The 25,463-nt window shown below is 45.2% G+C and overlaps 1 pseudogene; it reads right to left on the bottom strand.

The window, feature by feature from the left end:
- Positions 1-5,434: 5,434 nt before the first annotated feature.
- On the bottom strand, positions 5,435-7,469 carry LOC123405400 (annotated as a pseudogene).
- Between the last annotated feature and the right edge of the window lie 17,994 nt (positions 7,470-25,463).

Here is a 25,463-nt window from a genome sequence, read left to right as displayed (position 1 = left end):
GAGCTAGTACGGTACACATCAATACCATGTTTATCAAATATACCTTTGTTGATGTTGTCAGCCTTCTTATGGGCTAGATATTTGCGGCAATTTCGCTTCCACTCGCGATTTCCCTTGCAATAGAAGCACTCAGTTCCATGATTTGGTCTATCCTTGGGTTTCTTCACGGGAGTGGCAACTATTTTGCCATTCTTCTCGAAGTTACCCTTCTTTCTCTTACCCTTCTTGAAACTAGTGGTTTTATTCACCATCAACACTTGATGCTCCTTTTTGATTTCTACTTCCGTGATTTCAGCATTGCGAATAGGTCGGAGCTAGACTTGCTCATCACTTGCGTATTATAGTTCATGACGAAGCTCTTGTAGCTAGGTCGCAATGACTAAAGAACTCTGTCAGTGACCATTTCGGGTAGAAGCTAAACTCCAAGTTGAGTCAAATGGTTGTAGTACCGAGACATTCTGAGTATGTGTTCACCAATTGAACTGTCTCCTCCATCTTCTAGGCAAAGAATTTACCGTAGGTCTCATACCTCTCGATCCGGGCATTTATTTGAAAAACAAAGTTCAACTCCTGGAACATCTCATATGCTCCATGGCATTCAAAACACCTTTGAAGTCCCAATTCTAAGTCGTACAACATGGCACACAGAACTATTGAGTAGTCATCAACACGCGCCTACCAGACGTTCACAACATCCACTTGTGACACTGGAGGGAGTGGCACACAAAGCAGCGTATCAAGGACATAAGCCTTTTGCGAAGCCGTGAGGATCATTCTCAGATTATGGTACCAGTCTGCAAAGTTACTTCCATCATCTTTTAGCTTAGCTTTCTCTAGGAACGCATTAAAATTCAAGGGAGCTACTGTAAAATCCCGGAACAGACACTCCAAAAGATTCCTCTTTTTATTATGTTGTCGTCGTGCGATTTATTTTGTTGTCGCATTTATCATCACATCATGCGCATCATCTGCATAACATCGACACTCCATTCCTGTCATTTTTAAAAACTTGCATCTCTTGTTAGTTGCTGGTTCTCTTCATTTTTGTCGTTGACTCGGATTGGGTTGAAAGTTGACGTCCGATCTTATTATAGTGTAGGTAGAACGCGTGACAAATTTCGTCACAATCGGAGGTCATTTATACCCGAACGGTCAACCATAGCGACACCATCATTGGTTTAATTCATGAACGATTTTGGTTTCTAAATCTTTGTCAAGGGCCGCAAACCTCCCACTACCACCTAGCCTAAGAGCAAGTCTAGTAGAACCCTCAAACCCTTAAATTCTGGAAAATAACCGCTTTTTTACAGTTTTCGTCGTCAAAACGACGTAGACTAGAACCCTTAAACCCTTAAACCCGTAAACAAATTTAGAGGTCGAACCTGCAAACCGAATCTCAGCCTGTAGAAGTGAGGGTTAGGAGGGAAAACCCAATCCCAACTCGCACTCCTTTTCATCTCCAGCGCGGGAGGGAAAACCGCCCGTCCCAGCCGTCGCGCCATGGATCCACCGGCCGCCGCCTCGCCCCCGCCCGCCGCCGCGCCAGTCGCCCCGCCCGCCCAGGCCGCCGCCGCGCCAGCCCCGCCCGCACCGGCGCCGGCCCCGCCCACCCAGGCCGCCGCCGTGCCAGCCCCGCCCGCCCCCTCCCCCGCCCCGCACGCCCCGACCACCGTGGCCGACGAGGTGGCGGCGACCCACGTCGGGGCCAAGAGGCGGTGGGCGGGCCTCGCACCGCCTCCTCCCACCCCGGCTGCTGCCGCGCCCGCCCCGGCCACCGTCCAGCCCGCCCCCGCGAAGAAGAGCCGGCCGAAGGTCTCCTCGCGTGGGCTGCGAGGGGCGTCCTCGAAAGCCGCCGGCGCATCCCCGAAGTGGAAGAAGGTCACGGCTCGGAAGAAGCCCGCGCCCCCGGTCGTCGCCGTCGCCGAACCTCCTCCCGCCGTGCATGAGGTGTTCGAGGAAATGGCAAACCCAACCTCGTTCATGGACCTCCTTCAAGACGCGGAGGTGGACCTCGGGGCTCCGCCTCTAGAACCCTTTGGTGAGGAGGTTGGAGAAGATGAGGAGGATGAAGGGGATGACGAGGAGGAGGTGGCCGAGATAGGGGATGAGGCATTCACCGCCGCTTCCCGCCCACACGCTCGGTCGACAAACTACACCGAAGCGGAAGATATCCTCTTGGTTCGTGCTTGGGCATCTGTGGGGATGGATGCAACCACCGGCACCGATCAAACCGGTAAAAGGTATTGGCACAGGATCGAGGACAACTATTGTAGGATCAAGTCGAAGAATTGTGGGTTCCTCTCTCGCAGTTACCGGTCGCTTCAAGGCCGGTGGGATTTGATGAAGCCCGCTTGTGCTCGTTGGAGTGCGGCCATGGACCATGTGAGGGATGCACCACCTAGTGGAACCGTGGAGAGTGACTATGTGAGTACATATATCTTCACTATTTTCATTATGTGTGTGTACTATGTGGGTTCTTATGTGATTATGTGTGCTTGATAGGAGACAATTGCCGGCATGAGGTACAAGGAGATGGCCGCTTCCAAGGGCAAGCCATTCCCATTTAAGCATGCTTGGGCAATTCTTCAAACCTTTGACAAGTGGAAGTTGAGGGATCAAGAGACCACACCCAAGAAGTCGGCAATGCTTAGGATGGATGATAGTGAAGATGAGGAGAAGGAGAGGAACTTGGGCAAGCCCGAGGGAACCAAGAAGTGTAAGCAAAGGGTGAAGATGGAAGGAGAGGCATCAAGCCTAAGGGAGAAGATGGAGCAAATGATGAAGGCAAGAGAGGAATTGACTAGGAAGACATTGGAGACCAAGATTCTTATCATCGAGAAGAAGGAAGAAGTCAAGCTTTAACAAGTTGAAGCAAAACGTGAAGAAGCAAAGCGCAAGGCCGACTTGGAGGAGAGGATGATCAAGGTGAAAGAGGCAAAGGTATGGAAAGAACTCATGGTGGAAGAGAAGGAGCACATGATGATGTCCAAGAAGGACATGGATGAAGAACAATTGCAATGATGGAAGGACTACAAGGAGGACATCGCAGAGAGGAAGAGGATATTCCATGGTGCGTCCTCTACTTTTCGTGGTGGTGGCGATGGCGGTGTGGATGACTCCAATGGAGGTGCTTGATGGACGTGCAAGTGGTCTAGGAAATGGCGCCAAGTGCAACTTTTTGGTGATGGTGCCGATGAGAGGGAGAAGATGATGATTCTGTGATGTAAAAACTACTAAACCATTCATCAATGATCTTTATTTCCGTGTTTGTTTGAAGGTTTATTATGTTTGTCTTGTGAAAATTATGCAATGCCAAATGACAGTTTTAAGGTTTGGGGATGGGGCAAAGACTAGAACCCTCAAACCCAACCCTTATAAGAGAATATTCCGTTATAAGGGTTGGGTTTGAGGGTTCTAGTCTTTGCCCGTGTTTTTCAACCCTTAAAAGTGTCAAAAATGTGCAATTCTCGACCCTTAAAACTGGTTTTTGTTTTAAGGGTTTGAGGGTTCTACTAGACTTGCTCTAAGCCCCTAAGCCTAGCTTCCCTTCCCTATTTAAACATCTACATTGTCATTTTTGGAAAACCCTAGCTCCCCCACCTTGAAAACCCGCGCCAGCTGCCACCTAGTCTCCTCCCACCTGTCTTCGTGCCGCCAGCCAGCCTCCCAACCAGCAACGGCCCGCCAGGCCCATCCATGGACCACATGGGCCCGAAGAACCGGCGCAGCTCCCCACGAACCTCCTCCCTTGCGCCCGATGGAGCTCCCGAGTCGACCCCCGATGCACGCCGCCACAAGGTGTCGACCACCTCAAACTCGATCCTGCCTCCGGAGCACCTCACCGTCGCCCTTTGCCACCCGAGTTAGCAACAGTCACACCGCCCTGATCTGCTGCTCGCCGCCACAGCAGCAGCCGCCACCGAGCTCCGCCTCCACTTGTCGCGTGCTTCTGTCCTCCGGCTAGATTCGGCCACGGCGGACCAGATCCCTGCTCGCCGGAGAAAGACCCCTCATCGGAGCCTCAGCCATCTGCATCGCCGTAGCCGTGCGCGCTAGATTGAGCGCGGGTGTGAGGAGCCCCGCTCGGGCCGTTTACCAGCACCCCCTGGGCCCACGGTTGCCATGCCACGGCCCAGCCGCGTCCTACCCACCGAGTTGCCGGCCCAGCGCAGTCGCCAGCAGCTCAAGCGCCTGCCACCGCCCTGCCTAAGCCTAGATCCACCCCAGCTCGAGATCAAGCCCACGAGGCCCATGGTGAGTAGCCCATGCACATTTTTTGCTCATGTTGGGATTGACCCATGTGTTCATGGTGTTGTGATTCGCCATTGTGCCACTGTTCGTCCGGTCAGATTCGGCCTGTAGACCTTTTTTATTAGACTAGTAAAAATGCTCGTGCGTTGCACCGGGAGAAAAAAAGCATCACATCCCGTAGCCTATAACACGAGTAATTGTTTGATTTATGACCCGCATTAACAATTCTCAACATGAAGAATTATGCTGTCGGCCTTGCCATCTTTGTAAAATGGCTAAAAAAAGTTTGCATTGTTTGGTTTGGGGCGTTACTATTTTATTCTCACCGTCACTATTGTACGTACTCCATTCAGCTAAGATATGTCCTGCTTAATAAGACATATCATAATTTAATAGAAAAATGGTCTTAAAAGTGACATATTTTTTAGGTTCAAAAAATGCCATTCATGAAAAGAGTTGGTGTGCATTGCAATAGGGCAAACATCTCACTTTCCCATAATTATTCCCTTTAGAGGTTCATGTTGTCTGGGATTGCAGATTAAGCCATATTATGTTCCTTGTCATATATGTATACTGAATGATGGACATGTTCACGTGTTGTAAGAAATTTTCCAATGAAACTGGTAGTAAGATACATAAGGATTCACTTTATGAAAATTCTATTGTATTTCAAAAGCTCGTAATCTTCTTCTGTGCTAATAAAACTTACTCCTTCAACTCACTCTAAATAAACTGGATTATTCGTAGTAAGTTGTTGATGTTCAAATATCCTACATAAAAGTCCCAACGAACACTACATCTTTCTTAAATCCTTCTTACTTGGCTCGACAACCCACCGGCGCCTACAGCTCGGCACATACCGGCGCTCGGTAACACACGTCGGGGCTCCTACAAGCACTACACACGGGAGGCTTTTATAGCCAAGTACACACACCAGCACACGCACGCACAGATGACCTGGCCACCACAACGCCCACTGACACATGCATGCATGCATCACACCCAGCCACTAACTACGACCGGTTTTGTAGCTAACGGGGCGTAGCTCCCACGCGATCAGCGTCCGCTGCCCACGCACGCGCGCCGACGACTTGCTGTCGAGCGAACGTGAGCCGTTGCTCACCCGCGACCTAGAACTGCTCGGTCATCATCGTGTGCGGGCATGGCTTAGTGCTAACATTATCTACATACATACACCGGCACCGGCACCGACAGCCGGCGTCCAGGGAAGCAGTCCGTAGCCGCTGTCCATGTGAAAGCCGTAGGGCGGGGAGCCGTCCATCTACACGTCGCCGAACCCGTTGCCACCGGCGAAGTACATGTCCACGCTCGGCTCCGGCACCAAGGTCGCCTCCGGGCTCTGGTCGTTGCCGCTGCGTTGGTACGACAGCCCGTCGACCCCCGCGCCGTCGCTGTCGAGGAGCAGTCGCGGCCTCTTGACCTCCGCGCCCTCGCCCTGGCCACTGCCCGAGCTGCCCGCGAGGCGGCGCAGCACGTCGGGGTCGCCGACGACCCTGAGGAGGATGGCGAGCATCTGCTTGGGCCGACGCTCCGTGTCCTGCACCCGGCGCCACATGGCCGCCACGTGCTCCTCCGTGGCTCTCTGCTCGTTCCTCAGCCAGGCCACCTCCATCGCCAGCATCTTGCTGCTGCTGCTGCTCTTGTCCTCGTCGTCGTCCTCGATGTCGCCCTTGCCGCGCTTGATGCTGCTCTGGTGGCGCATGATGTGGCAGAGGATATGCGTCTGGCCGCGGAGGATGGAGGCGTGCGCAAACTCCCAACGGTTCGGGTCGACCTTGAGGAAGCCGTAGGTGTTGAGCTACCGGACGAAGTTGGAGAAGTTGGCGGGCTTGAAGTGCGTCGGCATCAGCATCTCCGAGAAGGTGAATGAGTCAGCGACGACGAAGCTTTGAATACTGAAAAACGCAGGGGCTTTTTTGCAAAATTTCTAACTGAACCGTTTTTCTACTTAAAAAGGGAGTGCGGGTTGAATACTGAAAAAACGCAGGGCCTTTTTGCAAAAAAACCGACGACGTACGCCAGAAGCGCTACGCGCTTTATTATTAGGGGAGATATGCGAATTTTGCTAATTAACGTGTGAATAGTAATTTTACAATTTGGTCCCTTTTGGTCATGCATCTAATAAATAATTAATCGTGCATCGGATGATAATAATTTTCATATGTAAAATGTCTAGAATTTTGTGTAGATTAATAATTTCCAACTTTCATGCATGTTTACAAATGTTTAACATGTTGTTTAAATTGTTTTGCGTGATGCCATATTAAAAATAATTTAATTCATAGAAAAATAACGATGCATTGGATTTAAAAACTTCCTACATGAAACCTGCTGAGAATTATGTGTAGTTTCACAATATCCAACTTGCAATCATGTTACAAATATTTAAGTTTTTGTTTTCATGTAACTTGCCTAATGCCATGCTAAAACAGTTTAACTCATAACTAATTAACCGTAGCTCGGATTAAAATGTTCCACATACGTAACTTGGTTAGAAAAATGTGTAGAATGATATGGTGATATTTATTTCTCTGTTTATTAACTCTAAAATTGTTTTCTATGCAGATGTGTGGAAAATTGAAAAAATACACATGGGGTCTTTCCAGACTGGTAATTCGTTATCCGACCTTATTTAAACTTGCCTAGAAATTCATGTAGTCTCATAATATCTTGTTGCATCCATGATTAACATGTTATGGTTGTCATTTGCATACATTTTACATTCGTGGCATATAATCTTGTGCTCCTCATATCTTATAGACTGTATCTTCGTTTGCAATGATCTATATATGTAAATCGACTAGAATGACATTTAGAATCATATGAACAACTTTATTTTGTTGTTTAAATGCATATATAAATGTGTTTTAAATGGTCTATATGGTTGACTAGAGGGGAGTGAATAGGAAACTAACAAACTTTAAACTTTTCTTTTAACAAATTAGGTTTAGCAACAAATAGGTAATCTATATATGCAACTAGGTAGGCAACCTATAAGATGCTAACAAGAATAATAATATCAAGAAGTAAATACAAGTAAAGGTAGGAAATAACCATTTGGGGAACCCAACTTGTAAGTTGTGATCACTGAATGTATGTGGTCAGTAACCGCGGAGATCAATGCTCACTGAACACACAGAAACTTCATAACAAGAGTCTTACATCCATACATACCGTCTTATACAAATAATAACCATTGCGGTCAAGTCTTACATAGATAGGGACTTGAAGGACAACACACCAAACTTGACCAATAGCTGAAATATTTGTTGAAAGCGTGAACCCATGCCATCATCCTTAACCTACATGCATTCTGACTAGGAAGCATCCTAGCTCGCGGTAACATCACCAAGGTAATCTTCACCATCTCCTATTCTCTCTTACCCGTTCAATGGAATAACAAGTGGCAAGCCAATGAGTACTTTGAATATACTCGCAAGCAACCCATGATGTCAAAAACGGCAATTATGAAGCATGATATATCATTAGATAGAATCTTTGCGGGAAGCAAGTTTTTCCCTAAATGCAGTAACATGGTCAAATGCTTGTATGGTCATGCATCACAAGGTAAATGGTAATCACATGAACATGTTACAGATATCAACATTTAATCCGAGGGATGAACACCTCATGTTCACCTTCTATGCCAAGTCACCCGGCTTGACTCAGGTAACCTCTTTCTCATATAACACCTTTATCACCCATGCACACTTGGTTTATGTGAAAAATGACCAGATGTAGATTAAGTAGGATTACCCAACTGTCCTTGACCATGGACATGGCTATTCGTATAGTTTTACACTCTACAGAGGTTGTGCGTTGTTCCCACGACACTCGAGGAACTTTCATGTCATCCACGACTCACGGTATATAACATACCCAAGGTAAGCACCTGAACAATGCTTTTCCCCTGACAACACTAGACAAAGGGTCCGCTCAATAGGTACCCAGCCCACATTATGTACATCTTATGAGCCTCGCTCTAGATCGTATCATCCATGCGGGGACCAACGGTGTACCCCGGACCTATAAAAACAACATAGTCGTCCTACTTGGTACGACCCCGTCCCGAGAGTGACCATGTCACTCCCATTACTAGTAATGTGGGAACTTTGCTAGCAGCGACCAAAGTAATCTACAAAGCCCCGTCCCATAAGCGGTATCATGGTCTGATGTCTACTACGCAACCTTCTCCTTGTAGACGTTGTTGGGCCTCCAAGCGCAGAGGTTTGTAGGACAGTAGCAATTTTCCCTCAAGTGGGTGACCTAAGGTTTATCAATCCGCGGGAGGAGTAGGATGAAGATGGTCTCTCTCAAGCAACCCTGCAACCAAATAACAAATAGTTTCTTGTGTCCCCAACACACCCAATACAATGGAAGTTGTATAGGTGCACTAGTTCGGCGAAGAGATGGTGATACAAGTGCAATAAGGATGGTAGATATAGGTTTTTGTAATCTGAAATTACAAAAACAACAAGGTAACTAGTAACAAAAGTGAGCACGAAGGGTATTGCAATGCGTGGAAACAAGTCCTAGGGTTCATACTTTCACTAGTGAAGTTCTCTCAACAATGATAACATGATTGGATCATATAACTAGCCCTCAACATGCAACAAAGAGTCACTCCAAAGTCACTAATAGCGGAGAACAAACGAAGAGATTATTGCCGGGTACGAAACCACCACAAAGTTATTCTTTCTGATCGATCTATTCAAGAGTACGTAGTAAAATAACACGAAGCTATTCTTTCCGTTCGATCCATCATAGAGTTCGTACTAGAATAACACCTTAAGATACATATCAACCAAAACCCTAATGTCACCTAGATACTCCATTGTCACCTCAAGTATCTGTGGGCATGATTATACGATATGCATCACACAATCTCAGAATCTTCTATTCAACCAACACATAGAACTTCAAAGAGTGCCCGAAAGTTTCTACCAAAGAGTAAAAACGTGTGCCAACCCCTATGCATAGGTTCCCAACGTCATGAACCCGCAAGTTGATCACCAAAACATACATCGAGTACTCACATGAATCAAACGTCTGCCAACCCATATGCATAGGTTCCCAATGTCACAAACCCGCAAGTCGATCACCGCAGATAGACACGTGCAAGACATACATCTAGTGTTCTCAAAGACTCAAACCGATAAGATAACTTCAAAGGGGAAACTCAATTCATTACAAGAAGGGAGAGGGGGAAGAACATCATAAGATCCAACTATAGTAGCAAAGCCCACGGTACATCGAGATCAAGACATCTCAAGAACACGAGAGAGACATAGCAAACACATAGCTACTCGTACATACCCTCAGCCCTGAGGGAGAACTACTCCCTCCTCGTCATGGAGATCGCCGGGATGATGAAGATGGCCACCGGAGATGGATTTCCCCTCTGGCAGGGTGCCGGAACGGGCTCCAGATTGGTTTTTGGTGGCTACAGAGGCTTGCGGCGGCGGAACTCCCGATCTAGGTTTCTTTCTAGAGGTTTGTGGATTTATAGGACCAGATGGCGGTGGAGTTGCGTCAAGTGGCCCCCTGAGGGGCCCACAAGCTTGGTTGGTGCGGCCTGGGGGGGGGGGGCCAACAGGGCTTGTGGCTTCCTCGGGACCCCTCTCCGGTATCTTTTTCTTCTGGTATTTTTAATATTTTCCATCAAAAATCATCGCGAAAGAATTATTCCATTTGGACTCCGCTTGAAAAAGGGTCAAAAACACGGAAAGAACAGGAAGTGGCACTTGGCACTGAATTCATAGGTTAGTCCCAAAAAAGATATATAAAAGGCATATAAAACATCAAAAGTTTGACAATATAATACCATGAAACCATCAAAAATTATAGATACGTTGGAGACGTATCAAGCATCCCCAAGCTTAACTCTTGCTCGTCCTCGAGTAGGGAAGTGATAAAGAATGAATTTTTGATGCTTTCATGCTACCTAGGATATATGTCCTTTGTAACTCCTCTTATGTGACGTGAATGTTCAGATCCATTAGATTCAAAACAATAGTTTGCTATTGATGTGGAGACAATAATAATTAATGCAAACTAGCAAGGTGATCGTGAACTTTCAAAATAACAAGGCCAAAAGAAAGTTATCACTACAAAATCATATAGTGTGGCTATGTTCTATCATCCTTGCACAATGAATTTAAATCATGCACAACCCCGGTATTGGCCAAGTAATTGTTTTCACACCTTTACTTTCTCAAACTTTTTCAACTCTCACACAATACATGAGCGTGAGCCATGGTTTTAGCACTATAAGTGGCGTGGAGTGTGGTGGAGGTTGCAAGGCAAACAAGGAGAAGATGGTTACAGTGACTAGGCATATCAATGAGCTATGGAGATGCTCATCAATAGATATCAACATGAATGAGTAGGGATTGCCATACAAATGATGCACTAGAGCTAAGAGTATGTGAAAGCTCTTAAAGAAAACTAGTGGGTGTGCATCCAACTTGCTTGCTCATGAAGACCTAAGGCAATTTTGAGGAAGCCTATCATTGGAATATACAAGCCAAGTTATTTAATGAAAATTTTCCACTAGCTATATGGTGGTGACAAAACGAGAGACTCTCAATCATGAAGATCATGGTGCTTAATATGCACAAGTGTGGAAAGGTGGTAGCATTGTCCCTTCTCTCTTTTTCTCTCATTTGTTTTGTGGGCTCTTTGGCCTCTTTTTTTTGGTGGGCATCTTTGGCCTCCTTTATTTCCTCACATGGGACAATGCTCCATCAATGATGATCAACACACTTACAACTCAAAACTTAGAGCAATGATGACTCTATATGGAATGCCTTCGGTAGTGTACCGTGACAATGATCTAGCATGGCATAGACATCAATGGAAACATCATGCTAGCTATCTTACAATCATGCAATGGCAATGTAGAAGTGGTGGCACATGTCATGGTGGTAGTCGTATGGCAATATATCTCGATATAGCTTTGAAAAAGCCATAGTAGGTAGGTATGGTGGCTGTTTTGAGGGAGGATATATGGGTGGTTTTGTGCACCGGTGAAAGTTGCACGGCACTAAAGAAGATAGTGATGGTGGAAGGTGAAAGTGCATCTAAACCATGGACTCAACATTAGTCATGAAGAACTCATATACTTGTTGCAAAAGTTTTAGTAGTAATCTAAACAAAGCATTCAACGCATACTCCTAGGGGAAGGGTTGGTAGGTATAAACCATCGCGCGATCCCGACCGCCACACAAAGGATGAAAATCAATAGACTAATCATTCTCAGACTTCATCACATAGTGGTTCACCATACGTGCGTGCTACGAGAATCACTAACTTCAACACAAGTATTTCTAGATCCACAACACCTTACTAATATAACTTCAATATTACCACAACCACAACTCAAAACTAATTGAGATGAATCAAACTTCTCTGACTATTCAGTGCACATGAAGGTGGAAGTTTTCATATCCCTTTGGACAACTATCCCTTTTGAGACTACTTTCATTGCATACATCAACTACCAAGCCACGCACCACTGTGCTCCAAAAAATATAAGTGAAGCACCTAGAGCAAAATCAACTAGCTCAAAAGATATAAGTGAAGCAGATGTGAGCTGAATTGTCTAACCAAAGGATATAAGTGAAGTTCGACAAAATCACGGTGAGTGCATCTCTCTCTCTCTCTCTAGGTGTGCAACAAGGAAGATTGTGACACAACAAAAATAAAAGACCCCTACTTTACAAGACGCTCCAAGAAAAACACATATCATGTGGTGAATAAAAATAACATAACCGATGGATTGAAGACGAAAGAGGGGATGCCTTCCCGGGGCATCCCCAAGCTTAGGATTTTTTGGCATCCTTGAATCAACTTGGGGTGCCTTGGGCATCCCCAAGCTTGAGCTCTTGCCACTCTTTATCTCTTTGTCCATAAGAACTTCACCCAGAACTTGAAAACTTCACAACACAAAACTTAAACAGAAACTCGTGATATCATTAGTATAAGAAAGCAAATCACCACTTCCTTAGGTACTGCAGCAAACTTAAATTCTACTTATGTTGGTGTTGGGTTGCTGTATTTTCACTTTTCCATGGCTAGTACCCTCCGATACTATCCATAGTTTCATCAAAATAAGCAACCAACTCAACAAAACCAGAATATGTTAACAGCAGACCAGTCTGTAACAATCTGTATACTTCGTATACTTCTGGTACTTCAAAAAATCTGAAACATTACGACAGTCTGAAGAAATTGCATAGAAATCAGAAGCAAAAAAGAATCAACCCAAAAGCTCTTACAGAATAAAAACTAAAAAAAATTTCGTGAGCAGAAAGTTTCTGTCTTGGCACAAAAACAAAAAGAAACACAAAATACACAATCATAACAGAATTATGATAGTGTGGAGAAAACAAAACAGGAAGCAAAAAGCAAAGATAAATTTATTCATTGGGTTGCCTCCCAACAAGCGCTATCGTTTAACGCCCTTAGCTAGGCATTGATTTCAATGATGCTCACATAAAAGGTAAGGATTGAAATACAACGAGAGCATCATGGAGCAAATGGCTAGCACATTTAAGTCTAACCCACTTCCTATGCATAGGGATTTTGTGATCAAACAATTTATTGGAGCAAGAATCAACTAGCATAGGAAGGTAAAACATGCATAGCTTCAAAAATTTCAACATATGGAGAGGAAGCTTGATACTATTGCAATAAGTAGAAGCATATGATCCTCTCTCATAGTAATTTTCAGTAGCATCATGAATGAAGTCAACAATAAGACCAGCACCTAAAGCATTCTTTTCATGATCTAAAAGCATAGAAATTTTACTACTCTCCACATAAGGAAATCTATTCTCAATAATAGTAGTGGGAGTATCGTAAAAGACTTGAGCACTACAAATTGTGTCCACAATGAAATAGCAAGGTTTAGCAAACGGGTTCTCGAGAGTATGACAAGTTTTATCATCCCTCTTCTTTAAAGCATAAGTATCCTCACAATAATCATCATAGATAGGGGGCATGCTTTCATCAAAATGATTTTGATCATTCAAAGTGGAAGAACTAAAAAGATCATCTTCATGAAATATAGCATCCCCAAGCTTGTGGCTTTGCATATCATTAGCATCATGGGTATTCATAGAATTCATGCTAACAACATTGCAATCATGCTCATCATTCACATATTCTATGCCAAGCATTATATGTAATTCTTCTTTCAGAACTTGAGCACAATTTTCCTTCCCATCATGCTCACGAAAGACATTGAAAAGATGGAGCATATGAGACATCGTCAATTCCATTTTTTGTAGTTTTCTAGCGAAAGAACAAGAAACAAAAAGATTCGATTGCAAGATCTAATGATATACCTTCAAGCGCTAACCTCCCCGGCAACGGCGCCAAAAAAGAGCTTGATGTCTACTAGGCAACCTTCTCCTTGTAGACGTTGTTGGGCCTTCAAGCGCAGAGGTTTGTAGGACAGTAGCAATTTTCCCTCAAGTGGGTGACCTAAGGTTTATCAATCCGCGAGAGGCGTAGGATGAAGATGGTATCTCTCAAGCAACCCTGCAACCAAATAACAAATAGTTTCTTGTGTCCCCAACACACCCAATACAATGGTAAGTTGTATAGGTGCACTAGTTCGGCGAAGACATGGTGATACAAGTGCAATAAGGATGGTAGATATAGGTTTTTGTAATCTGAAATTACAAAAACAACAAGGTAACTAGTAACAAAAGTGAGCACGAACGGTATTGCAATGCGTGGAAAAAGGCCTAGGGTTCATACTTTCACTAGTGAAGTTCTCTCAACAATGATAACATAATTGGATCATATAACTAGCCCTCAACATGCAACAAAGAGTCACTCCAAAGTCACTAATAGCGGAGAACAAACGAAGAGATTATTGTCGGGTACGAAACCACCACAAAGTTATTCTTTCTGATTGATCTATTCAAGAGTCCGTAGTAAAATAACACGAAGCTATTCTTTCCGTTCGATCCATCATAGAGTTCGTACTAGAATAACACCTTAAGATACATATCAACCAAAACCCTAATGTCACCTAGATACTCCATTGTCACCTCAAGTGTCTGTGGGCATGATTATACGATATGCATCACACAATCTCAGAATCATCTATTCAACCAACACATAGAACTTCAAAGAGTGCCCCAAAGTTTCTATCGGATAGTCAAAACGTGTGCCAACCCCTATGCATAGGTTCCCAATGTCACGAACCCGCAAGTTGATCACCAAAACATACATCGAATACTCACATGAATCAAACATGTGCCAACCCATATGCATAGGTTCCCAATGTCACAAACTCGCAAGTTGATCACCGCAGATAGACACGTGCAAGACATACATCAAGTATTCTCAAAGACTCAAACCGATAAGATAACTTCAAAGGGGAAACTCAATTCATTACAAGAAGGGAGAGGGGGAAGAACATCATAAGATCCAACTATAGTAGCAAAGCCCACGGTACATCGAGATCAAGACATCTCAAGAACACGAGAGAGAGAGATCAAGCACATAGCTACTAGTACATACCCTCAGCCACGAGGGAGAACTAATCCCTCCTCGTCATGGAGATCGCCGGGATGATGAAGATGGCCACCGGAGATGGATTCCCCCTCCGGCAGGGTGCCGGAACGGGCTCCAGATTGGTTTTTGGTGGCTACGGAGGCTTGCGGCGGCGGAACTCCCGATCTAGGTTTCTTTCTGGAGGTTTCTGGATTTATAGGACCAGATGGCGGTGGAGTTGCGTCAAGTGGGCCCCTGAGGGGCCCACAAGCTTGGTTGGTGCGGCCTGGGGGGGCTGTGCCAACAGGGCTTGTGGCTTCCTCGGGACCCCTCTCCAGTATCTTTTTCTTCCAGTATTTTTGATATTTTCCATGAAATATCATCGCGAAAGAATTATTCCGTTTGGACTCCGCCTGAAAAAGTGTCAAAACCACGGAAAGAACAGGAACTGGCACTTGGCACTGAATTAATAGGTTAGTCCCAAAAAAGAAATAAAAGGCATATAAAACATCCAAAGTTTGACAAAATAACAGCATGAAACCATCAAAAATTATAGATACGTTGGAGACGTAACATGGTCGCACATGTAAGGTTGATATGGTCGACACATCTTAAATCTCACCTGTTTTCGAAACCACATACACTCGCAAAACCTTCTTTCAGTACTCCATTTCTTTCTCGAGTGGTCACCATCTCTACACCATCACCCTCGCACATTAGTGGCACCAGACGGGGTTTTTGAAAAACCTTCATGTTACCATCACCATGCATATGCTCATCCTATCTATAGAACTACTATCAACCTATTAACTTTTTATCTGCATGACCCTCATAGATGGTAGGGTCATGCTTAAATGCAAGTGCTATCGAGGAACCATCGAAAAGACCATATCGAGGAGTGTACCGATTCAACCATGATCATATGCATCGGAATGTAATAATAAACATGGCATGCATGAAAGTATTCATTCAGTCATGGTCAAAGGGATGCTTGCCTTGCTCAAATAGGTCTTCGGGGCCTTCAAGGTCTTCCGGCCCAACTCTGAATAAGTCTATTTTGCTGACTATCATTGTAAACAACCATGGTAAGCCACACAACAAGCACAAACAAAGTGTTCTATAAATAATAATTTTATTTTTGTGGGATATCCCTGGTCATAAGAAAAATACCTAAAGCTTGTTCTAGGAGATTTTGATGGCCACAGATTTTTGAACAGAGAAAGTGAAGGCATCACTGGCCCCACAAGAAGTATACAGAAAACACATTATTAAAAATGAGTGGAGGCACTTATTCAATAGGGAATGAATTTATAAACATTTAGGAAGTGGTTTCACTGCATTTGGAGTCGATATGATTAACCTCTGGATTTATTAAGATGGAAATAGTGGAGAAAGGGGCTATTTATTTGGTGCAACAGAATTATAGTAGATAAAAATCTTGACTATGGTTGGAAGAATAGAGAATGATTTTTAGAGCACCAAGAAGTTGGAATCACTCCATTTGGAGTTAATTTGGAGGATGTGGGATTTTTATAAGGTGGTGTGTAGGGTATTCAAATTTGTATTTGAATATTAACACCACAGTAAAGTCTCTTAGAAAAATGTGCAATTCACATATCTGGATAGGCAAGGATTTTAGTGTTCTATATAAATTTGAATCAACATTTTTTGGACTTGAAATGAGTTTTTGATGATTTAAATAGTCTCTGAGAAAAATGATTAAAAACAGGAAAGGGGGAAGTTAATACCAAAGCCCTAAGCAGCGCATTGCGCACTAGATAGGCCGCACACCGGCACAACAGCTCGGGTGGGTGAGGCTGAGTTGGCTTCGAAGGCGCACCCTAGGGAATCTGCCTTCCCTGGGCAAAGACGGCCTCCAGTCATCCCGTGTCCACTTAAAACAGGGGGCCTGGACCGTAGCCACTGACTGGCGGGCCCCGTAGTCAGGTCCATCTCCCTCCTCTCACTCGAACAAAGGCGAGGCAGGGGAGGCTGGGTCCAGCTAGCGCCGGTGCCGTCTCGGTGACTCCGGCCACGCACAGCGGCGATCCGGCAATCGGGGAAGGGAGAGGGTGCTAGAGGAGGCCTCATCCGATTAGAGCACAAGCTCCACCGCGGAGCGCTTGGGGAGAGGCGGGCCTCAGCCGTGGCGGAGGCCGGTGACGTCGGCTGCGGTGGGTGGTGTCCGGGCCATCGAGAGGTAAAAGGAGGACACGGGGAAGCAGGCGGAGGTTCTAGAGGGTCTAGGCAAAGCTCGGAGGAGAGGAACGGGAGTCGGTTGTGCCGTTTTCTACCAAGGGTGAAACGAGCACCTCCGACCATGGGGGAAGGAGAGGGTGCTAGAGGCCCGTCAGCGTGCCTTGGAGGTGTCTGGGTGGAAAGTTGAGCGGCTAGGCACCAGAGGGGGCTCAGGGGAGAGGGATAAGTAGGAGGGGCGACGGGTGAGCCTGAGAGAGCCTTGGGTGCTCTGGGCATAGGGGAGCATGCTTGCCAGAGCCGTCTTGGCCGCTTTCGCACATCGAGGAGAGGCATGGGTGTCCAAATGGGTATCCCTTGCGAGCGCTGGTGCTCTATCGAGGCCACACAACAGCTGTAGGAAGGAGACAAGGTGCAAAGCGCCGTTATTGCATGCTGCCAACGTGGTCACCGTGCCAACACCTGTCCAGAGCCACCCTTTGGCTAGACCAAGGTATCTAGCATGCAAGGCATGCACGCTAGAAAGCATTTCAGCAATTTGGAGTTTAATGGAATCGGTTGGGTTATCTTTCACTTATGATTTAGTTTACAGCAGTAAACTAAAGGCTAGAAAAAGGTGTTCTTATTGGGAGGCTCGCGAAGTAAAACCTTGTCAAGTAGTCTTGGACATGGAAGGACTATAATGTAAAGTTTCATATCAAGGAGAGGCGTGTAGCTAGCAGTTGCGGTTCAAGGTGAAATTTCTACCAAAAACAAGTTTCAGAGGGGTTGCTCATATTTCCAACATAAGAATGCCATATATTGCTTGGAATGATGCATTAGCATACTAGAGATGCTTTCGAAGGATGTGGGGCATTGTCGTGAACAAAATTATGGCAAGAGGGTTAAAATAGGCTTTGCCATGGTAAAAAGGAGAGGTAGGGAGATGGAGTCACCCTCCAATAATTCACCAGGGGTCATGGCAAGGTTACTCGAGGTAAGGGGGAACTAGAAAGAGTTGTGGTAAAAAAATTAGCTCAAGGGAAATAGTGGAACGGGCTAAAGCAGCAATTTTGGTAAGAGGGCAGAAGGTGTTTGATAGATGTTAGGGCTAGCAAATGGACTCTAGTTGCTAAGAAACTTCATAGGATTACATGATAGGTAAAATGAGCTTGTACACCAAAACGAGAATTCGGTACACAAAGTTTCCAATGTAGACGTGAAAAACACAATAAATGGCAGAAATGGCTTCCTGCATATGAATCCATGCAATTCAATTCCCACTAATTCAGAACTGGGTGTTGTGGCATTGTTTGAGCATTAGAGCATGCCCAAAAAGTTTGGGATCAATTGGAGAAACTCCACAATGTAAAGTTTCCCAAGTCTAGAAATCAATGAGAAGGTTTTGAGGGGTTTGGGACATTTTCATCTGTTCTCCTTGATGCACCACTTAGTGTGGATGCATTATTGGAGCATCAAAACATGTCCACAAAATTTGAGCACAATTGGAGACACTTGAGATGTAGACTTGCTCAAATTTGGATATGGATAGATAGGGTTCTGGGATATTTAGGTGAACCAGATCAAGTTAGATTGAGATGAAACTTGCCAATATCATCACATATATCATGTGTGACATGCTAAAATTTTATTGGGATTTATTGAGAGTATTTCTATAAGAAATATTCCAAAAGCTTGAAATAGGCACAGAGGGTTTTGAAGGGTTTTGTCCAATATTTTGAACATGACCATGTGTTGAAACTCTAATATATGGAATATATATATATATATCCAGTGAGTTTCCCTAAATTTTATAAAATATTTTGAAGGCAGGAAAAATAACCTTTCGTTGTGAAACACAATTTGTGGCCTCAGAAAGAGGTATTTAAATAAAATAGGAAAATGACATTTAAAATAATAATTTAGTGGTGCATGGAAGTCTTTTTGATAATAGAATTTAAATAAAAATGTGGGGAAAAACACCTTCCCTAAATTGAGGACTTGAAGTACAAATCCCAACTCCGGGATTTTTGAAAGCTTAAATTAAACAAATTCCTTTTGGTCAAAATAATATTTGGGTAAAAGTAGTTTGTGGTCCTATACACATGGTATGGTCATTGGACAAAGATCCGGGTCAAGGAGGTGAGTCTAGAGAATAGTAGGACCCTTGTGTTTTAAACACATGCACAGAAGCAAGCACACAACAATCACATCAAGCATCACAAGCATTCACAAAAACTTTAATTGGTCCTAATTTTCAAGATAAGTTCATTTAGTCAGGAGATCCAAAATGCAAGGTGTGTGATACCTTACCCCCTCGTCCTAGAGATTTCTAGGCTAGGCGTTGGAGAGATACAAAATCTTGGGTCGGAAGCAATCTTCACGTCCCCATGTTGCTACTTCTTCGATGTGGTTGCTCCTCTGGGTCTTGAAGTGCCTGATGATACAGCTTGGAATGCCCTGCTCGTCTTCGCCTGACTGAGAACGGGGTTCTGGAAATAAGCTAGGCTTGACTAAGGGTCAAGGGATTGGTGGACTAAGTCCTCACAAGAGTCTGGCTTGCAGGTGTACTCCAAAGTCAGAATACGTAGCAAGGTAGCGTGTATCTGTGCTGGCCTTGGCGTTGCGCACATTGGTTAGTGACATCTAGAAGTCTCGGGTTGGAATAGAAGGGTTCGTTGTAGTCTTTTCGTCGATTTCTTCTGCTTGATTAAGTATCCCGTGCATGTGCCTCATTCTTCTCCGGTCGTTTGTCGTTTTTGTCATGGATGTATGCCTCTGGTATGTCTTCAGATGTTTGGTCTTCTAGCCTCTTAGTAGCTCCTCGTGAAAAGGACGGGATTGGCCTCGTCCATAAGACTAAGCTTAAGTACACTGTGTTAGAACGGGTCCTATTACCTAGGAGAGTCCTTGAGGGGTTCTAGATGAGCTGGCTTCCCGGAAGTATAAACGAGTCATCCATTCCCTACGGTGTGCGGCGTGGAAATCAGGGTGAACTTACCCTCAACAGGGGCTTCACCATGGTCCAGCTAGGACCCACGTCCTTGATTTGGACCAGCAAGGTCTCTTTAGCTTCCCTTGATGTCCAAAGGCTTCATTGGCTTGAACATTGATGCTTCTCAGCATAGCTGATGTAACTAGCAGAGGAGCGGTGGTTGACTCCTAATGGAGCTTCTTCTTCTTCATCGTGGTTTCCCAACCATGGTTCTTCGCCTTGCCTTGGGTAGGATTGACTTCTGCTACTTTGAGATTGCCTAGAGGAGTCCATTTTCTCAAGATAATGCCTTACTCGTGAGAGGCATGGCAATCGGTGTTCGTGGAGATTGTCCAAAGAGGACTAAGGTGTTCCTCCACTTATTGGGTGAATAAGTACGTCACCTATGAGGATAACAACATACTTCCACAAGCATCACATAAGCACACTGCTCATGAGATAGGTGAGAGGAGCGGGGTTCGTTATGGGCGGTCTCTTGCCGAGGGGTTTTTGGTCCAAAATGATATAGTCCTTCATGTCCATGTTCCCCATATACATGATTTGTGATGGTCGGGGCAGAGAATTGGCCATAGTCTGACGACTTAGAGCCGTTTCTTATGGTCTTAATCCGACCAATTAATGGCTCGATGAAGCTTTAGGGTACCAATGAACTTAGGATGTGAGAGAACGTCTATCATCTTATCCTTAAGAACATTCCTTATATGCCAACAGTCTAGCCTCTATCTCTGGAGAGAAATCACCCTATGTCATTGAAGGTATCATCTCCATAAGTCAACACCACATCACTTGTGCTAGTCAACACCAGGGTTGAGAGAGGGACTAAACCAAAACATCATAAGTATGCTATAGTTAAGTTTCACATGTATTACTAAGTAAGACACCTCGAAAAGGCATACAAGCTGATAAGCTTGAAGTAAGACACTACAAATCCAAGTGTTCAGCTAGATCATCCAATGCATAGGGTACTGCATCCCTATTTTTAAGGAAACACATTGTGTACCAATCCAAGGCCTGGTTTCCTCCATGCCAATCCAATCAAGTTGTCCAACAATCTTATCAACCATCACTGGACCCATTACTCCTACAAATCCAATATTTATGAGGTTTTACATGATCACCTAGAGTTCTCATAGTCCTCATATCATTTCCACGACTATGCCATAGTATACCCACCATCTTCCAACATCATGGCCAACTAATCTCCAAGGCCAGGCTTACATGGATTCCTAAATCAATTTGACCACTCCAATTACTTCTACTTAGTACGCACCTAAAAACATGGTATCATGATCGAGATCGTCGGACTAAATACAATTTACTCGAAACCATGTGGTCTCATTCATCGTCGATATTCTATTAAGATCACCTGTTAATCCAGATCTTATGCACAACAAGAACTCCTACTTGTTACCCCAAGTCATTGTGGTAACATCGTCAAACCATGAATACTACTTGACGAAGTCATTTTATTGTACCATCAAGAATTTTAGCTCGCGATCATAATTTCCCTAATCAAGCCAAGCTTACTCTGGGAATATGTAGGGTATGCTACTTTATCAACTCATTCCACGAAGTTCACCTACCATCATAAGGGTCTTACGATCCATGAAGATAGTCTAGCTATATCCTCGAGACACCTATGTTTACTTCAAGAAACCATCGTCCACTAATTATGTTTCCCAGAGCGATCCTTCCTATCGCATCATGGTTGTGGTGCTAGCTTAAGAACATATGGTACTTGTTCACCGCGATCACTTGTTCCATAATGGACCCAAATCTAAGCAGGGGTTATTGAAGCTCAACAGGTGCTCTTGCAAATCTGTGTACAAGACACATGACCATAAGTTGGAGATGGGTATTTTGTGAGGTCTAGGTGGGTCTAGGGAGGGGCTTCCAATCATGAGGGAGAAGAAAAATGCTATGGGTTTGCGTCTGGTTCAGTACGTTGCAGTCGGAGTCTTCGGTAGCAGCTGTCTGTCAGGGTGGATCCTTGACGCATCTTGTTTTGCTGGTCTCCACTTGTCGAGAAAGGTGAGGAGAGAATGGTAGCACAGAGGGGAGCGCCTAAGGGGATGGCATAATACAAGTGCAATCAAACAAGTGCCGAAAGGCCAACACAAACATCAAGATGAGGTAGGTGATATAGTCGCATACTCCTTGCCTAGGGAAAAAGTGCAACGTATATCAATGCGTAAACAAGTAAAACAGCAACACACAATATGGTCCCATTTGAACCATTCCACAGACTCGACTTCGCATAGGGGAGTTCACGACTCATCCTACCATAGGGATACTCGGACTCAATAGTCGTGTTTGCTTCATGCTTTGGAGAGGAGTTTGTTCTGTCTTCCGGGTCTTCTTATGGTGTCGCTATGTCCTTTGTCGTTGTTTGCAAAATGAATCGGGTTGAGCTAGAGAGAGTCCTTGATGACTTCTTGTCTGGTAAGCTACCGACAAAAGTAGTTCCTCTCGGGTGTCATTGATAGGGTCTTCTATAGGGCTCATAATCGTGACAATGTCTTCTTGCCTTCCAAGGCGTTGAGAGTTCCAAGTGGACAACCTTCATGCAATGACACTAACAAGGCTTGATAGAGTTCTGACCCGTTAGTTATATTGATGACAACATCAACACCAAGAGTGGGGGATGAAGAGAATGATTTCCCTACTCACTAAGGTGAGGTGGACCAAATGGCGAGGTTCTCGTTCACCGGTGGTAGTCCTGTTGGGTAACGTAGCATAAATTCAAAATTTTCCTACGCATATTCAGATGTTCCTATGGAGAGACCAGCTAGGAGAGAGGGGTAAGGGCATCTTCATACCTTTGAAGATTGCTAAGCGGAAGCGTTGCTAGAACGCGGTTCATGGAGTCGTACTCGCAGCGATTCCGATCTAGTGCCGAACTACGACACCTCCGCGTTCAACACACGTGCAGCCCGGTGACGTCTCCCGCACCTTGATCCAGCAAGGAGGGAGAGGTTGGGGAGGAACTCCAGCAGCACGATGGCGTGGTGTCGATGGAGAGACGAGGTCTCCCGGCAGGGCTTCGCCAAGCACCGGCAGAGAGGAGGAGAAAGAAGAGCAGGGCTGCTCCGAGGGAGAGGGAAAAGTCTATCTCTCAATGGGCAAAAGTGCCCGATATATATAGGGGGAGGGGAGAGGGGGTGCCACCCCTAGGGTTCCCACCCTAGGGGGTGCGGCAGCCCCCCCAGATGGGAGGTGCGGCGACCAGAGGGGGGAGGAGGGGGTGGCGCACCACCTGGTGGGCCTTAGACCCACCTGGCTTAGGGTTTGCCCCCCCTTTTCTCTCCCCTGCGCATTGGGCTGAGTGGGGAGGCGCACCAGCCCACCTAGGGGCTGTTTCCCACGCCCACTTGGCCCACCTTACCTCCCGGGGTCGTTGCCCCCCTTCGGTGGTCCCGGTGGTCACGGTACGTTACCGGTGATGCCCGAAACATTTCCGGTATCCGAAACCATCCGTCCTATATATCAATCTTTACCTCCGGACCAATCCGGAGCTCCTCTGACGTCCGGGATCTCATCCGGGACTCCGAGCAACTTTCGGTAACCTCGTATAACAATACCCTATAACCCTAGCATCATCGAACCTTAAGTGTGTAGACCCTACGGGTTCGGGAGACAGGGAGACATGACCGAGACACCTCTCAGGCCAATAACCATCAGCGGGGTCTGGATACCCATGGTGTCTCCCACTTGCTCCACGATGATCTCATCGGATGAACCACGATGTCAAGGATTCAATCAATCCCGTATACGATTCCCTTTGTCTGTCGGTATAGAACTTGCCCGAGATTCGATCGTCGGTATACCTATACCTTGTTCAATCTCGTTACCGGTAAGTCTCTTTACTCGTTCTATAGCACGTCATCGTGTGACTAACTCCTTAGTCGCATTGAGATCATGATGATGTTCTACCGAGTGGGCCCAGCGATACCTCTCCGTCACACAGAGTGACAAATCCCGATCTCGATTCATACCAACCCAACAGACACTTCCGGAGGTACCCGTAGTGCACCTTTATAGTCACCCAGTTACGTTGTGACGTTTGATACACCCAAAGCACTCCTATAGTATCCGGGAGTTGCACAATCTCACGGTCGAAGGAAACGATACTTGACATTAGAAAAGCTTTAGCATACGAACAATACGATCTAGTGCTATGCTTAGGATTGGGTCTTGTCCATCACATCATTCTCCCAATGATGTGATCCCGTTATCAATGACATCTAATTCCCATGATCAGGAAACCATGATCATCTATTGACTGATGAGCTAGCCAACTAGAGGCTTGCTAGGGACACATTGTGATCTTTTTATTCACACATGCATTACTATTTCCTGTTAATACAATTATAGCATGAACAATAGACGATTATCATGAACAAGGAAATATGATAATAACCATTTTATTATTGCCTCTAGGGCATATTTCCAACAGTCTCCCACTTGCACTAGAGTCAATAATCTAGTTACATTGTGATGTATCGGACACCCATAACATTATGGTGTTCATCATGTTTTGCTCGTGGAAGAGGTTTAGTCAATGGGTCTGCAATATTCTGATCCGTGTGTACTTTACAAATATCTATCACTCCACTCTGGACATGGTCCTGGATGGAGTTGTAGCGGCGTTTGATGTGCTTCGTCTTCCGGTGAAACCTGGGCTCCTTGGCTATGGCAATGGCCCCAGTGTTATCGTAGAAGAGTGTCATTGGACCCGACGCGCTTGGAACCACTCCAAGGTCGGTGATGAGCTCCTTCATCCAAATTCCTTCATGAGCTGCTTCTGAAGCAGCTATGTACTCCGCTTCACATGTAGATGCTGCCACGACTTCTTGCTTGCTGCTGCACCAGCTCACTGCCCCACCATTCAACACATATACGTATCCGGTCTGTGACTTAGAGTCATCCGGATCTGTGTCGAAGCTAGCGTCGACGTAACCCTTTACGACGAGCTCTTCGTCACCTCCATAAACGAGAAACACTTCCTTAGTCCTTCTCAGGTACTTAAGGATATTCTTGACCGCTGTCCAGTGCTCCATACCTGGATCACTTTGGTACCTCCCTACCAAACTTATGGCAAGGTTTATATCAGGTCTGGTACACATCATGGCATACATTAGAGAGCCCACGGCTGAAGCGTAGGGGACAGAACTCATCTTCTCTCTATCTGCTGCCGTGGTCGGCGACTGAGTCTTATTCAATCTCATACCTTGCAAAACTGGCAAGAAACCTTTCTTTGAGTTTTCCATATTGAACTTCTTCAATATCTTGTCAAGGTATATACTTCGCGAAAGACCTATGAGGCGTCTTGATCTATCTCTATAGATCATGCCTAATATGTATGCAGCTTCTCCAAGGTCCTTCATTGAAAAAATCTTGTTCAAATAGGCCTTTATGCTCTCCAACATCTCTATAATATTCCCCATCAATAATATGTGATCCACATACAGTATGAGGAAAGCTACAGAGCTCCCACTCACTTTCTTGT

Source organism: Hordeum vulgare, chromosome 6H (genome assembly GCF_904849725.1).
Source record: "Hordeum vulgare subsp. vulgare chromosome 6H, MorexV3_pseudomolecules_assembly, whole genome shotgun sequence".
Classification (NCBI taxonomy): Eukaryota; Viridiplantae; Streptophyta; class Magnoliopsida; order Poales; family Poaceae; genus Hordeum; species Hordeum vulgare.
The sequence above is the reverse complement of the archived record's forward strand: the minus strand, read 5'-3'. Positions and strand labels throughout refer to the sequence as shown.